The 12,824-nt window shown below is 41.8% G+C and overlaps 1 protein-coding gene across 1 annotated transcript in view; it reads right to left on the reverse strand.

The window, feature by feature from the left end:
• The window catches only part of cntnap2a (contactin associated protein 2a), a 355,408-nt gene that overhangs the window by 154,693 nt on the left and 187,891 nt on the right, over positions 1–12,824 (reverse strand). The window lies entirely within an intron of this gene.

Below are 12,824 nucleotides of genomic sequence, written 5' to 3' on the forward strand. Positions count from 1 at the left end.
TGTATCCTTAAAACCCCAGACGTGTGTTGGACACAGCTGCTGTGAGTGCATTCTCATTACCGCCCTTCCTCAGCGCATACTGACAATCGGCCATGTGTCACTGTACAACTGGGTCCTGGAGTAGCGTGGCTTAATGCATATGGTCGTCCCATTAACTGCAGTCCAAAACCTGAGGCTCCACCTGGGGAGGTGTGTTCATGTCCACCCTTGAATTGCTTCAGAGAATTGTGTAGCGGAAGAATAATAAATTATAAACATGCGTAGAATATCTGAATGTGTTTGAAAATGTGACAGTATCATGGCTGAGGTCAGGGCTCTGTGTGGGACCACTGAAATTCTTCCACACCAACCTTGCTTTGTGCACAGGGGCACAGTCATACTGGAACAGATTAGGGTCTTCCCCAAACTGTTCCCACAAAGTTGGAAGCATACAATTGTCTAAAATGCCTTGGTATGATGAAACATTAAGACTTCCCTGGAACTAAAGGGCCTTAACCAACTTCTGGAAAACCACACCACAGCATCATTCCTCTTACACTATACTTTGCAGTCAGCATAATGCAGTCAGGAAGGTAATGTTCTCCTGGTCTGACACTTTATATCTGAGTTGCTGTGGTCCCTAACCCTTTTTCAATAACACCACTCTCAGCTGACTGGGAAACATCTAGGAATTGTAGACATTTTCAAAAATGTATTTGATACTTTTGTCCATATGGTGTAGCAATATATCACATGGTGATTTCTGATTAGCCAAAAAAGCAGTAAACAAAAACAGATATGGAATCTATGACTCAGGTAAACACTTTGTAAATTAAGTGTCCTGTGTCTCTGTCTTTAACCATGTTAGCATTGCTGTTAGCCTCTCCAATTTTCCCTGGATTTGTTTATTCCCTGTGCTCTGCCGAGTTAAATAATGACGCTCTGTGTTTTGTGTATTAATAAAGTGCTTTATAAATACAATGATTTACTATTGTTGTAAATGTAGTTGTAACAGCTATTGACCGAACACTAGAAAATCCATTGGGGTGTGTTGGGTTAACACAAAAAGCCAAAGAATTAGTTTTCAATGACTGACCCTACGACGTCACGTACTGCATTTTCACCAAATGGATTTTGCTATTCTTCCCAAACTCCACGCATCTCCATAAATACGAGGGAGCGCCAGACTTCATAAAAATGCAATCAGAGATCATTGTGGCTTTATTGGAGTCGAAGGCTTTATCAAGTGCTGTGTGTATTGTAGCCTTGTGATTGCTGCTCACGCGGCTCTGAGACCAGGCTCCATCAGAAGGTCAATAGGTTGATGAGCACTGAATTACAAGCCGCTCGTAGAATCTCAATCAGCGAAGAGAGCTCCTTTTCAGTGTCCAGTTCGGCATCTGTACCGCACACGCTGACGTGGCCATGTTGGTCAATAAATCAGGGCCCTGTGCTATTTACCAGAGAGTCCTCACAAAGAGCCAGGACACGATAACAGCCAGCAAGGTCAGAAATTAACTCCCAGACATATTTAACCATTAATCACAAAAGGACGAAAAGATGAAAGGGCATTAACTCAGTGAAGCTCCCTGCTGACCATTTGGCTACTGTCACAGAGCAGGGCAGTGAGCTACTGCCTTCCTTTTAGTCTCTCTCTCTCTCTCTCTCTCTCTCTCTCTCTCTCTCTCTCTGTTTGCAGTCAGGTCAGCGGCACAGAAACTGCATGGTAACAGTTTCTCAGGGACTAAAGGCCATGACATTAAAATCTGAGCTTCTACAGTTACAGACTGAAGTCCATCTGTTGCTCTGCATACTTTGTTAGCCCTCTTTCACCCTGTATTTCAATGCTCAGGATCCCCACAGAGTGGACGCAGGACAATGTCGGCTGGATGTTTTTGGTTGGTGGACTATTCTCAGTCCAGGGCTTTAAAAACTCCAGCAGCACCGCTGTGTCTGATCCACTCTTACCAGCACAACACACACCAACACATCACCATCACACCAGTGTCACTACAGCGCTGAGAATGATCCACCACCAAATCACACCTGCCCTGTGTCCTGAGCTTTGAAGAACAGAGTGAAATGCGGGTAGAAAGTTTGCAGAGCAACATATCTATAATTGTAGAATGACAAATTGCTCCTGTGTGGTCAGTGGAGCTGGGAAAATAGACAGTGAGTGGAGAAACAAGAAGATTGTTGCAGTATGACATCCACTCAGCACATTTTTTGGCAAGTTGTATTGACAGAGGTGGATTGTGGGTAACAGAGTCTGTGTCCTGACTGTACTCCTCCAGAGTGGCTCCTAATTAGAGTCTCTCAGGGTTAAAGTTCAGCTGCGTCTGAGCCCTTGCACGTCGGCGAGGGAAGCCCCCCTCATGCACCTCTCCCCGTCACGGTTTAATTAAGAGGAGCTCAGACCCCCTGTTAACACTGTGTGGGTCACTCCTCTCTGACCCCTCTACCAAGCCTCATTGCTTATCCACCTGCTTAATCAGCTCCGAGTGTTAATGCTGACCCCCAGCTCTGCAGGCCCTTAAATACACACACACACACACATACACACACACACAGGTACATTTCAATAGAACTGAGATAAAACTGAGATAAAACTGAGATGGCCAAAAACATATCTCCTTACATCTGAGCTTATTAAGCTTTACATGGTTCTGTCAGTGACTGATATTATTTAGCATCCATTATTAATTACCATAGTACACTATGCTGTAACCACTATGAATTATTCACTATGTACTGTGTAGTATTGTGTATATATAAGGTGTACAAATAAGCGTTAAATCATTTTCATTGAACATATAATTCAAAATTCAAAACGTATACTGGCACATGTCTTTAAAGCAACATTAGATCATATTTTTCCCTTAAAATTACAGCTTTAAAATCACTGTGATGCTCCACTGAGCTGTAATACAGAGAATAGAGGTGCTATCTTTGTTATTCTGGGCTCAGCACTGCAGAAACTGCACTGTGTAACTTTTAGAGGAACGTATAACAAGACCCCCACTACACCAACACACACACAATTTGATTTCAGGACAGAGCTTTAAAAGTGAATTAAAATCTGTAGGAGGGAGTCCATCAAATCTTACATATTGTTCCTTTAACCTCTGGTTTAAAATCAGTCCAAGACTTGAACCTTTAATTCTTAAACAAGCTCGGTCCTCAGCATTCGAACATCAAATTTAACATATCCATAAGGACGTAAACCATAGAGAGCCTGATTTTTTAAAGATACAACCCAGTGTTTGTGTCTTCAGACTCAGAATAAATGGAGTCATATACAGAGCAGCACAATGTGGATATATACTGTTTCACATCAGCCAATACGTTGAGCTAACTAACAAGCAAGGCAGCTAATTAGCCAAATTAGCCACTTTAAAGTGGCAATAAATTAAGTTGAATTGTGGTGTTTATGTTGGTTCCAGCTGTTCCAGGCAGGTGGAAAATGGAGCAGAACTAGAGGATAAGTTCTCCTGGTTCCCATTTGTGTGGAAAAAGGGTTGTGTCCATTTTTCAATCTTGTATATATCTACCACTCCAGAAAAAAGAGGTGTTGTAATGATGGTGATGTTATAGTTATGGTATATGCAGTTAAACAAAAAAAAATAAACAGAGGTTCCCCATTCTTTAGAGAACGGCCTGGACATCTGAGGCCATTAAAGCTTGAATGACATTTGAAGGACATTTCCCTGTTGCCCTTTAAAGAGCACACTGGTCCTCACGAGGCTTTTCCAAAGCTGAGATGCAATTACGGCGCTCCGAAGCCCCTCGGGACTATTTGTCACAGAGCTAAGGCTAGTTTTGGAGCACGTGTGCGAAGAGGGGTCAACAAGGGCCGAGCCAGGAGCCTCCCGGAGCAATAATGTCATCAAGAAAAAACCTGAGCTGCGGGAAAATTCCTCTTTCGGAGAGGGTTCGGACATGAGGCCGTGATTAATGACCTCCGTCTCCAGCCAGAGGGGCTCTGAGAGGAACACAAACCTTCTGCCTTTCTATGAATACATTTACTCTGATGTTATATGGGTCTGAAGTCCACATAGAAAAGAGGAGTCTCTTGTTCTGTACACAGGGAATATGTGAAACGTATAGAGGGGAATTAATAATGTTCCAAAACACCTGGAACATTATTGGACACGTAATTTCTAAGTACTAGTAATAGTAAATGTTTTATAAGCAGTATCACATAAGAAGATGAGTGGGGTTGTCACTGGGCCATTGGAAAACAGCTGCACTAATATTCAGTATCAGCACCAGGAAATTAAAAAAGGAGACCTCTACAGTGTCTCTGTAGTTTCTCCAAGACAACACCGAGCTCAGATGGAAAAACAAGTGAGACTTTAGCATAAGTCTCATGCTGCTCTTATGTGTCTCCTGAAATAAAGTGATCTCACAGGAATCTACCCTGGAGTTTCAGTGGAGATCTCAGTCACAAACCGTGCTCAGATCTGCCAGATTAACTAAACACTACATTCCCATTTATCCTTTCATTTCTCATATCTCTTTACTCCTAAGGAGTTTTAGGAGGACCACCATTATGCCTCCTGAGCCGAGCAACACACGAGCAATTAAATGTTCCTCTGGGCAGTGTGCTACTGCATTTCTACAACAGCTTCAGACGCTCCATTTATTAGTGAACAGCAATAACCCACAACACATTATGATCGGTCTGTTTATTTATCAATTATTTGGCTCCATCAACACACACAGTGCAGCAGAGAACACTAAAACTTCCACGAAGAGGAGAATCGTAAATAAACAACAGTTAACGGAGAAGAACAGCAAATGGAGAAAACAGTAAAAAGAGAAAGGTAAATGGAGGAGAACAGTTAATGGAGGAGAAGAGTAAGTGGAGAACAGTAAATGGAGAACAGTAAATGGAGGAGAACAGTAAATGGAGAGGAACAGTAAACGGAGAACAGTTAATGGAGGAGAACAGTAAATGGAGAACAGTTATTGGAGGAGAACAGTAAATGGAGGAGAACAGTAAGTGGAGGAGAACAGTAAGTGGAGAACAATTAATGGAGGAGAACAGTAAGTGGAGAACAGTAAATGAAGGAGAACAGTAAGTGGAGAAAAATTAATGGAGGAGAACAGTAAATGGAGGAGAACAGTAAGTGGAGAACAATTAATGGAGGACAACAGTTAATGGAGGAGAAGAGTAAGTGGAGAAGAGTCAATGAAGGAGAACAGTAAATGGAGGAGAACAGTAAATGGAGAGGAACAGTAAACAAAGAAAAGTTAATGGAGGATAACAGTAAATGGAGAACAGTAAATGGAGGAGAACAGTAAATGGAGGAGAACAGTTAATGAAGGAGAACAGTAAATGGAGAACAGTTATTGGAGGAGAACAGTCAATGAAGGAGAACAGTAAATGGAGAACAGTTATTGGAGGAGAACAGTGAATGGAGGAGAACAGTCAATGAAGGAGAACAGTAAATGGAGAACAGTTATTGGAGGAGAACAGTAAATGGAGGAGAACAGTTAATGAAGGAGAACAGTAAATGGAGAACAGTAAATGGAGGATAACAGTAAATGGAGAACAGTAAATGGAGGAGAACAGTAAATGGAGGAGAACAGTTAATGAAGGAGAACAGTAAATGGAGAACAGTTATTGGAGGAGAACAGTCAATGAAGGAGAACAGTAAATGGAGAACAGTTAATGAAGGAGAACAGTTATTGGAGGAGAACAGTGAATGGAGGAGAACAGTCAATGAAGGAGAACAGTAAATGGAGAACAGTTATTGGAGGAGAACAGTAAATGGAGGAGAACAGTTAATGAAGGAGAACAGTAAATGGAGAACAGTTATTGGAGAAGAACAGTAAATGGAGGAGAACAGTTAATGAAGGAGAGCAGTTATTGGAGGAGAACAGTTAATGAAGGAGAACAGTAAATGGAGGAGAACAGTAAGTGGAGAACAGTTAATGAAGGAAAACAGTAAATGGAGGAGAACAGTAAATGAAGGAGAACAGTAAGTGGAGAACAGTAAATGAAGGAGAGCAGTTATTGGAGGAGAACAGTTAATGAAGGAGAAGATGGTGATGGTGGAGAGAGAGAAAGGAAGACAGGTGGTGTCTTTAATGCCTGGACAGTGATGCTGGTGGCACGATTAATATATATTTTAATCAAACATCTTTAATAAACGTATGGCTGTTTTATTTACATTTTAGAGCTACATCATTAATTAATAATCCATTTCATAATATGTTTTTCTGAAAAGTTTAAACATGTTTGACTACTATCGCATCACAGTAGTTCATGAAAAGTGAAGTTATTAACACAAACAATGTGGCATTAATGTGTCCGACACCATAGGACTGGATCAGTTCCACATCTCTGTGTTTACACTGACCCATCAGCGCCCGATTTAGTACAGTCTCATGTGAGAAGTGGAAGTGAACTGGGTTCTTGTCTCTTGACCTTGTCGTACTGTTGCTGCATCCATAATTTAGGCTCTGGACCACAGGCTCCAGGGGTTTGAGATTAGACACTGGATTATAGCTTCCTCAAACATTTATGAGGCATATAAAATGCATATATGCCAGGGAATGAAATGTTAATGACCAGGGAGGTTTTTACAGCAGCATTTAAGGCAGCACAGCAGTGAGATAAATTAGTTTGCCAAGCAGGGGGTGGTTCAGACAACCCAAAAAAGTTTTGTCTTCAAAGGAGGACATTCCAGGGACTTTTAATCTCATGTTTATCTCTAGGCTTAAATCACTCTTGTGAGAGGAATAATGGACCAATAACAGTGCAGCATTTTCCCAACACTGTCCTTTCCCAAGACTCAGAAGGAGACCCTCCAAGTGCGGCATTAGCCCCTCTTCTCCTACGTGAAAGGAAATACCACTCGCAGAACCAAGACTCACAGGAGCCCCTCCTCAAGAGCGAAAAGCAGAAAGGTCTTCACGAGAGCAGTGGGACGCAGATGAGAACTGGCCGTCTCTTAATGTCCATCAGTGTTTCAGAGAGAACGTCTCACACATCCACAGAGTTTTAAAGGTCACGCTGTTTCTCTCAGCAGTCACCTCCACAAATTAAATTGATTTCTGAAGCTGTTGTGGCCCGGAGCTGGGCAGAGAGTGGAGAGGAGAGCGGTGTTTATTTTTGCCTGATAAAATTGCACTCAGACGGACGCAGGGAGGTGAAACGTCCAGCAGCTGGGTGTTCTGAACTTTTCAAAATGACTCTAGGTAACACTTCAGAAGTTACAACATTTTTAAGCAAACAACTGGATTCTTCATTTATTTTTTCATTTTTTTCCCCTAAATAAACTGTTTTATCTGCCATGCTTTATATTTAAATGACTGGTAACACACCACCATGACATCAGTGTCACTGCAGCACTGAGAATGATCCACCACCCACATCATACCTGCGTACCCTACGCAGAGTAACAGATGGACTATAGTGTGTAATTGTAGAATTACACGGTGCAGTGAATGAGGACTAGAAAGTTGTTTTAAAGTTATAGCTGATTGTGTATGAAATTTTAATGTGGTTTATAGAGCTCTGAGCAAACTGTTGTATTGAACTGTACAGTAACTTCTATTAATTACACACAATATTGCAAAAGAAATAAGATTAACACAGAGTGGACATTTTTGATGAACAGGTTTGTCCATTTTATCTGACCATTTCCATGATGTGAAATAGCAGCGATGGAAGGACTGAATGCAGGACTGAAGTCCATCATAAACAACCCCCCCTCCGCAGCAAAAGGACAATTCCCGACCAGCCGTCATGATTATTCAACTGCTTGGAATTCAGCGCATGGATACGCTCCCTGGAAATGCGGGAAATGAACATCAGGCATCTCCAGAGAGGCATAAAGAAGAGCTGAGTTGCATCTCTTTCCACTTAATTCTATGCATGGCCTCTTCCGTCACTTAGAAACGCCGCCGTTGCAATATGCTCGCGCTCGGAAAGCAATCTACAGCCGCCGCAATAAAGCCCCACGTTAAGGGCTTCTGTGAGAGCAAGAAAACGTAATAAAAAAAGATTCAATTTGTGATTACATTTCCTTCTACACTGTGAACACAAACACGGAAATGATGCGCACCGGCCTTTTATGTAAGACCCGGCGTCGGGGGCAGATTCCTCGGCTAAGTTTACACTCGGAGAAAACAGGAGAACTTCCCTAGTGGAAAAGTCCTGAGTCCTGACAAGATTCAGTGTGGTCCCCACATGCCCTACCCACAGAATCATAGTGTAAGCCAAAATATCCACAGGAGTGTGTGAGTGTCTGGGTGAGTGTGTGTGTGTGTGTGTGTGTGTGTGTGTGTGTGTGTGTGTGTGTGTGTGTGTGTGTGTCTGGGAGAAACCCAGGTTGAGCATAATGTCGCAGAACACTCCAGCTAGTAATAGGTGAGGGGCCTCACATTTACACTATGTCGGGAACATGGCCCCCATATTGAAAGCCGCCATATTGGATCAAGAGCCAATTTTTCCAATGGGAAGGTGGTCATGTAGCATATCAAAGAAATAAAAGGGTGTCCAGAAACTTTTGAGTCTTCCTGTACTAGGGATAGTCCCAAGGGTTAAACTAGGAAAATATGTTAACATCAATTAATAAAAAGAGTTACTATTGTTCATTTTTTTCACACGTAAGAACATTAAGTCTTACACTAATGACTTTGGAATAATAACAACAGTTACAGTTATTAAATTAATTTACAATAAAGACAATAATCATACCGTTTTATTTTCTGTCCTTTAACATATTTTTACCTTTAGGCTTCACACTGAGAGAAACCTTAGAGACACGCTACATAAGCACAGAGATGGTCACTCGAGTTAGCGACTCCAGTCACATGAAAATAGACTTCAGACTGGACTTGCAACTCGTCCCAAATGACTCCCGACTCAACTCTGACTTGTCAAAAATAACACATAATAAATAAGCATCTTTCCATCATCCAGGCACTCTGCGTGGCGCTTGAAAGGTCTCTCTCTCTCGCTCTCTCTCTCTCTCTCGCTCTCTCTATATATTTATTTTCTTGAAAACTTCAGTGCACCACCATCTGAGAGCGTAATATCAGTGAGTAAAATGTAAAGTGTAGTGAGGCTTTAGTCAGAGCACTGTGGCAGAGAATTTAAATACTTGGTGTATAACAGAAGAGTAGCGAGAAAACGGGAAATAAATTAAATAAACATCAAACACCTGAATTGGACTGTTTAATTAGGCTCATAGCCTTGATTCCAGCCTTGTGAACTGACACGGACTCTAGCCTAAAGACTCTTCACTTGAATCTTTCTTGTTAACACCTCTGCATCAGGAGACCGTTAATACTCTCAAACACAAACATTCCAGAGAGAGTCTGTATCCAGAGCCTCTAAGAGAACTATAGAGTAATTTACAATAACGGTTATAAAGCTATACTTATACAAAAGAAAACAATGACATTTAGTGTCAGTAAAATGAATAAGGGGAAGAGATGCGTGAAATCTAATCTGACTGTTCATTCATGTCGAACGCTGACAAATCTGATACATATCTGATCAAGGATATTGAAATTGATATTGATATTGAATTACTGATTTGAATGTGATCTTGGTCACATTAATTTACCTCTGTTAATGTGAATGTAGCCTAAATGCAAGTTTGAAAGTGCTAAAAAAAAAAGATAATTTTATTCAAGTCCAAACCCTTGGAGAAGTGAGAAGCGATCCTGTGTAATTGTGTAATGTTCACATTTATAGGCTCTCACCCCGAGTTGTGACGAGTCTCAGGTGTTAGTGGGTGATGTTGAAACAGTTTCCACTGATACCTGCCTGAGCGAGTGCCATCGGAATGAGAAAAACAGAGAAAAAGACGTGAAAGCTTGTTAACAGCCTGCTGAGCTCACACGATAATGTGTCAGGACGGGGGAAGGCTATTTTAGAGTCTGGAGAAAGAAATCAGCTCCGAGACGAGACAGGATTTAAAATGAATGAAACTCAAAACTGATGACCATCACTCATTAATGTAATTAACACCAGTCTATATGTTTAGGTTGCACTGTAATTAGAATATAATTTGCTTAAAATATTTTTCGTTAAGACATGAATCAATTTTTATATCAAGATTTTTAAAATGAGCTTTTATTTTCATATCTGAATTTTTATTAAATGATTTTCTATATTTGTTCTTTAATTATTTCTTTATTTTTGTTCTTTAGTTTTATTTTACTGAAATATTTGAAAAAGTGCTATATAAATAAATAAGGCAGAAAAAATTGGGCTCTGTCTCAAATGGGTCCCTACTCCCTACAAAGTGCATGAAGTAGTACACTAGATATACACTACAAGGCTGAAGCTTGTCCAGTGTCTTTTCTGAAAGGATAATAGTTAGTTTGTCCCTCTTTCCTGCTGCCTCTTCTCTTTGGGAAGGCTTTAAGTCTCGATGATGGATCATTGCTGTGAGTATTTGATGGCATTCAGCCACAAGAACAAGCCAGGAACTGAGGTTGGATGATCTGTAGGATACGAAACCCCACTCCAACAAGTCCCAAAAGTATTGCATGGGCACTTCACTGCTCTTCTCCACTTTCTGAGGGGAGGCAGTGAGGATGCTAACTTCGTTTCATGCTTTTCTGTGGAGATTATACAAGCTTTGAGGGGACAGTCGAATGGATCCTGCTTACAGTAGGTGAGTCACTAGTTATAAAAGGTTTAGGCATGTTTTGCACAGATAATTTATACCTACACACTTCAATAAAGCAGCATCCCTAAGCATGGGGTCCAGCAGGAGGCTTTATTCCACCAACCTGGGAAGAGCAGTGACTCAAAGGTTAAAACGAGAGCCTGCGAGGAGGCTAAAGAAGAAACCTAATTTGATTGAACCTGCCAACTGTGTGTGTGCATGTGTGTGTGTGTGTGTGAGAGAGAGAGAGAGACTGTAAAAGAGCATGAGTGTCAGTTCAGCAAAATCCATAATGAAGAAATAAACCCACAAAGTCTTCACATTTCACCTTCCACGGAGAGGTCTGCGTCAAATTGAAACACATTACAATAGTGCAGATGCCTCGGGGGCAGTGCCCAGCCCAAACGCTGTGCTTTACTGCCATTATAATGCCAAACTGTTTTGCTTTATGGGCCAGGGGTGGAAAGCCTCTCAAATTCCCTCCGACGAGCAAATATTTAGGAGTCCAGTCAAATTCATAAAAGCCAGAGGGCTCCGTATATATTTGAAGAGTAAACAGATTCGCTTATACAGGATCAATATGAGCTCGAAAGGAAGGGGTGGAGGATAGAGGCAATTCTCTCTCATCTCTCTGGTCCTCTGAGACTCTGAAAAGCCTCCAGGGCCTGAGGAGTCAGAAAGAGCCACAGCTGACTGCGTACAACTGAGAAAATGAGGGGAAAACAAAAAGCCACCAAGCATAGCGAATTTTTCACCCCCCCCCCCCTTTTCTTCTTCCAAATTATTGCATTAACACAACGGAGCGGCCCGTGATCGGTGTGATTCATCAACCTGTCAGCGCCGCCCGCTTGTCATTGTTGTTGTACAGGCCCAGGATTTCAGGAGTGGAAAATCTAAGGCAATTTTCAATCGCCCTGTCAATTTCGCCTCGTAATTGAATATACGGCGATGCTCTCAGCAGCCATTAGTCTCGCTCAGAGTGCCAGCGATTAAAAGACAAACAAACACACCAGGAGATGCGGAACGTCTCAGAAACATGGGAGTAACACGTGAGATTAAGGGGCGTTTGGATGCAAAAAGATTATTCCTCTCCACGTCCTGGAGGCTTTATCATTATAATCGCCGCATTGTATCCGGCCAATGACTCTGGGAATAAAAAAAAATAAATACTCTCTGAAATAGAGCATCGTTATCTGTTGGCAATATTATAAGTGCACGTTCAGTTAGTACAGAAACAGCCTCACCACATCCACCTCATTACAACTAATTATCATTTAGTGAGGGAAGGAAATCTACAACAGGTTCTGCTCTGATGTTTTTCTATGCTGCACTGCATCATCTCTCATGAGGGAGGTCATCTACATTTGGAGGGGGAGGTTATTCACAGCTGATATAAAGAAATACGTAATTAGTAAGTATCCCTGTAAATTAATAAATAAATGAAAGTTAAGATAAATACCAACCTGAAATACCAACCAAAATTAATGTTACTATAAAGCTTATTACAGCAATATATAAGTTTCAAATCCCCCCAGCACTGGGCAGTAGAAGCTAGCTCTAACCTTAACATGAAGCATCCCAATGAAATTAGAATCACTTTTCTTGGCCCTGTGCTTGCACACAAAGGAATTTGTTCTCCACATTTAACCCAATCCGTGCAGTGAAACACACATTTACACACACACACTAGTGAACACTAGGGGGCAGTGAGCACACTAGCCACGGCGCCCGGGGAGCAGTTCCTGTTACACGTCCAGTTCCCTAACCACCAGGCCACGGCTGCCCCTAAAAAAACTAGTTGTACTACTTGTAGTACTCATGCTTAATGGTGCTCATCCATGACGCTGACCCTGCTGGTCACATGGGTGTATTACATGCTTCAGGCATGACTCCGTATTCAGCTGAAGCACACTGTTCACACTCGTAAACCCAATTTACACCTCAGGGGAAGCAGAGTGGTCCTATGACCCCAATCCAGAAAGAAATCTCGCTGGTGGGCAGATGGTCCTGCTGTAAAGACGAGAGTCCACAAATCACCACTGAAAGCTTCACTCTATTACACAACTGCCTTGAAACAGCTGCGTGATGTGTTGCCCACTCTCTTCCTACATCTTTAGGGGGAGGTTAACTTAACGGCTGAAGGCAAGTGATTGGTTTCTCACTCAGCGCGAGCAACAATTAGACTATTACCTCTTTCTCTATTCG

This window comes from Hoplias malabaricus, chromosome 1 (assembly GCF_029633855.1).
Source record: "Hoplias malabaricus isolate fHopMal1 chromosome 1, fHopMal1.hap1, whole genome shotgun sequence".
NCBI lineage: Eukaryota > Metazoa > Chordata > Actinopteri > Characiformes > Erythrinidae > Hoplias > Hoplias malabaricus.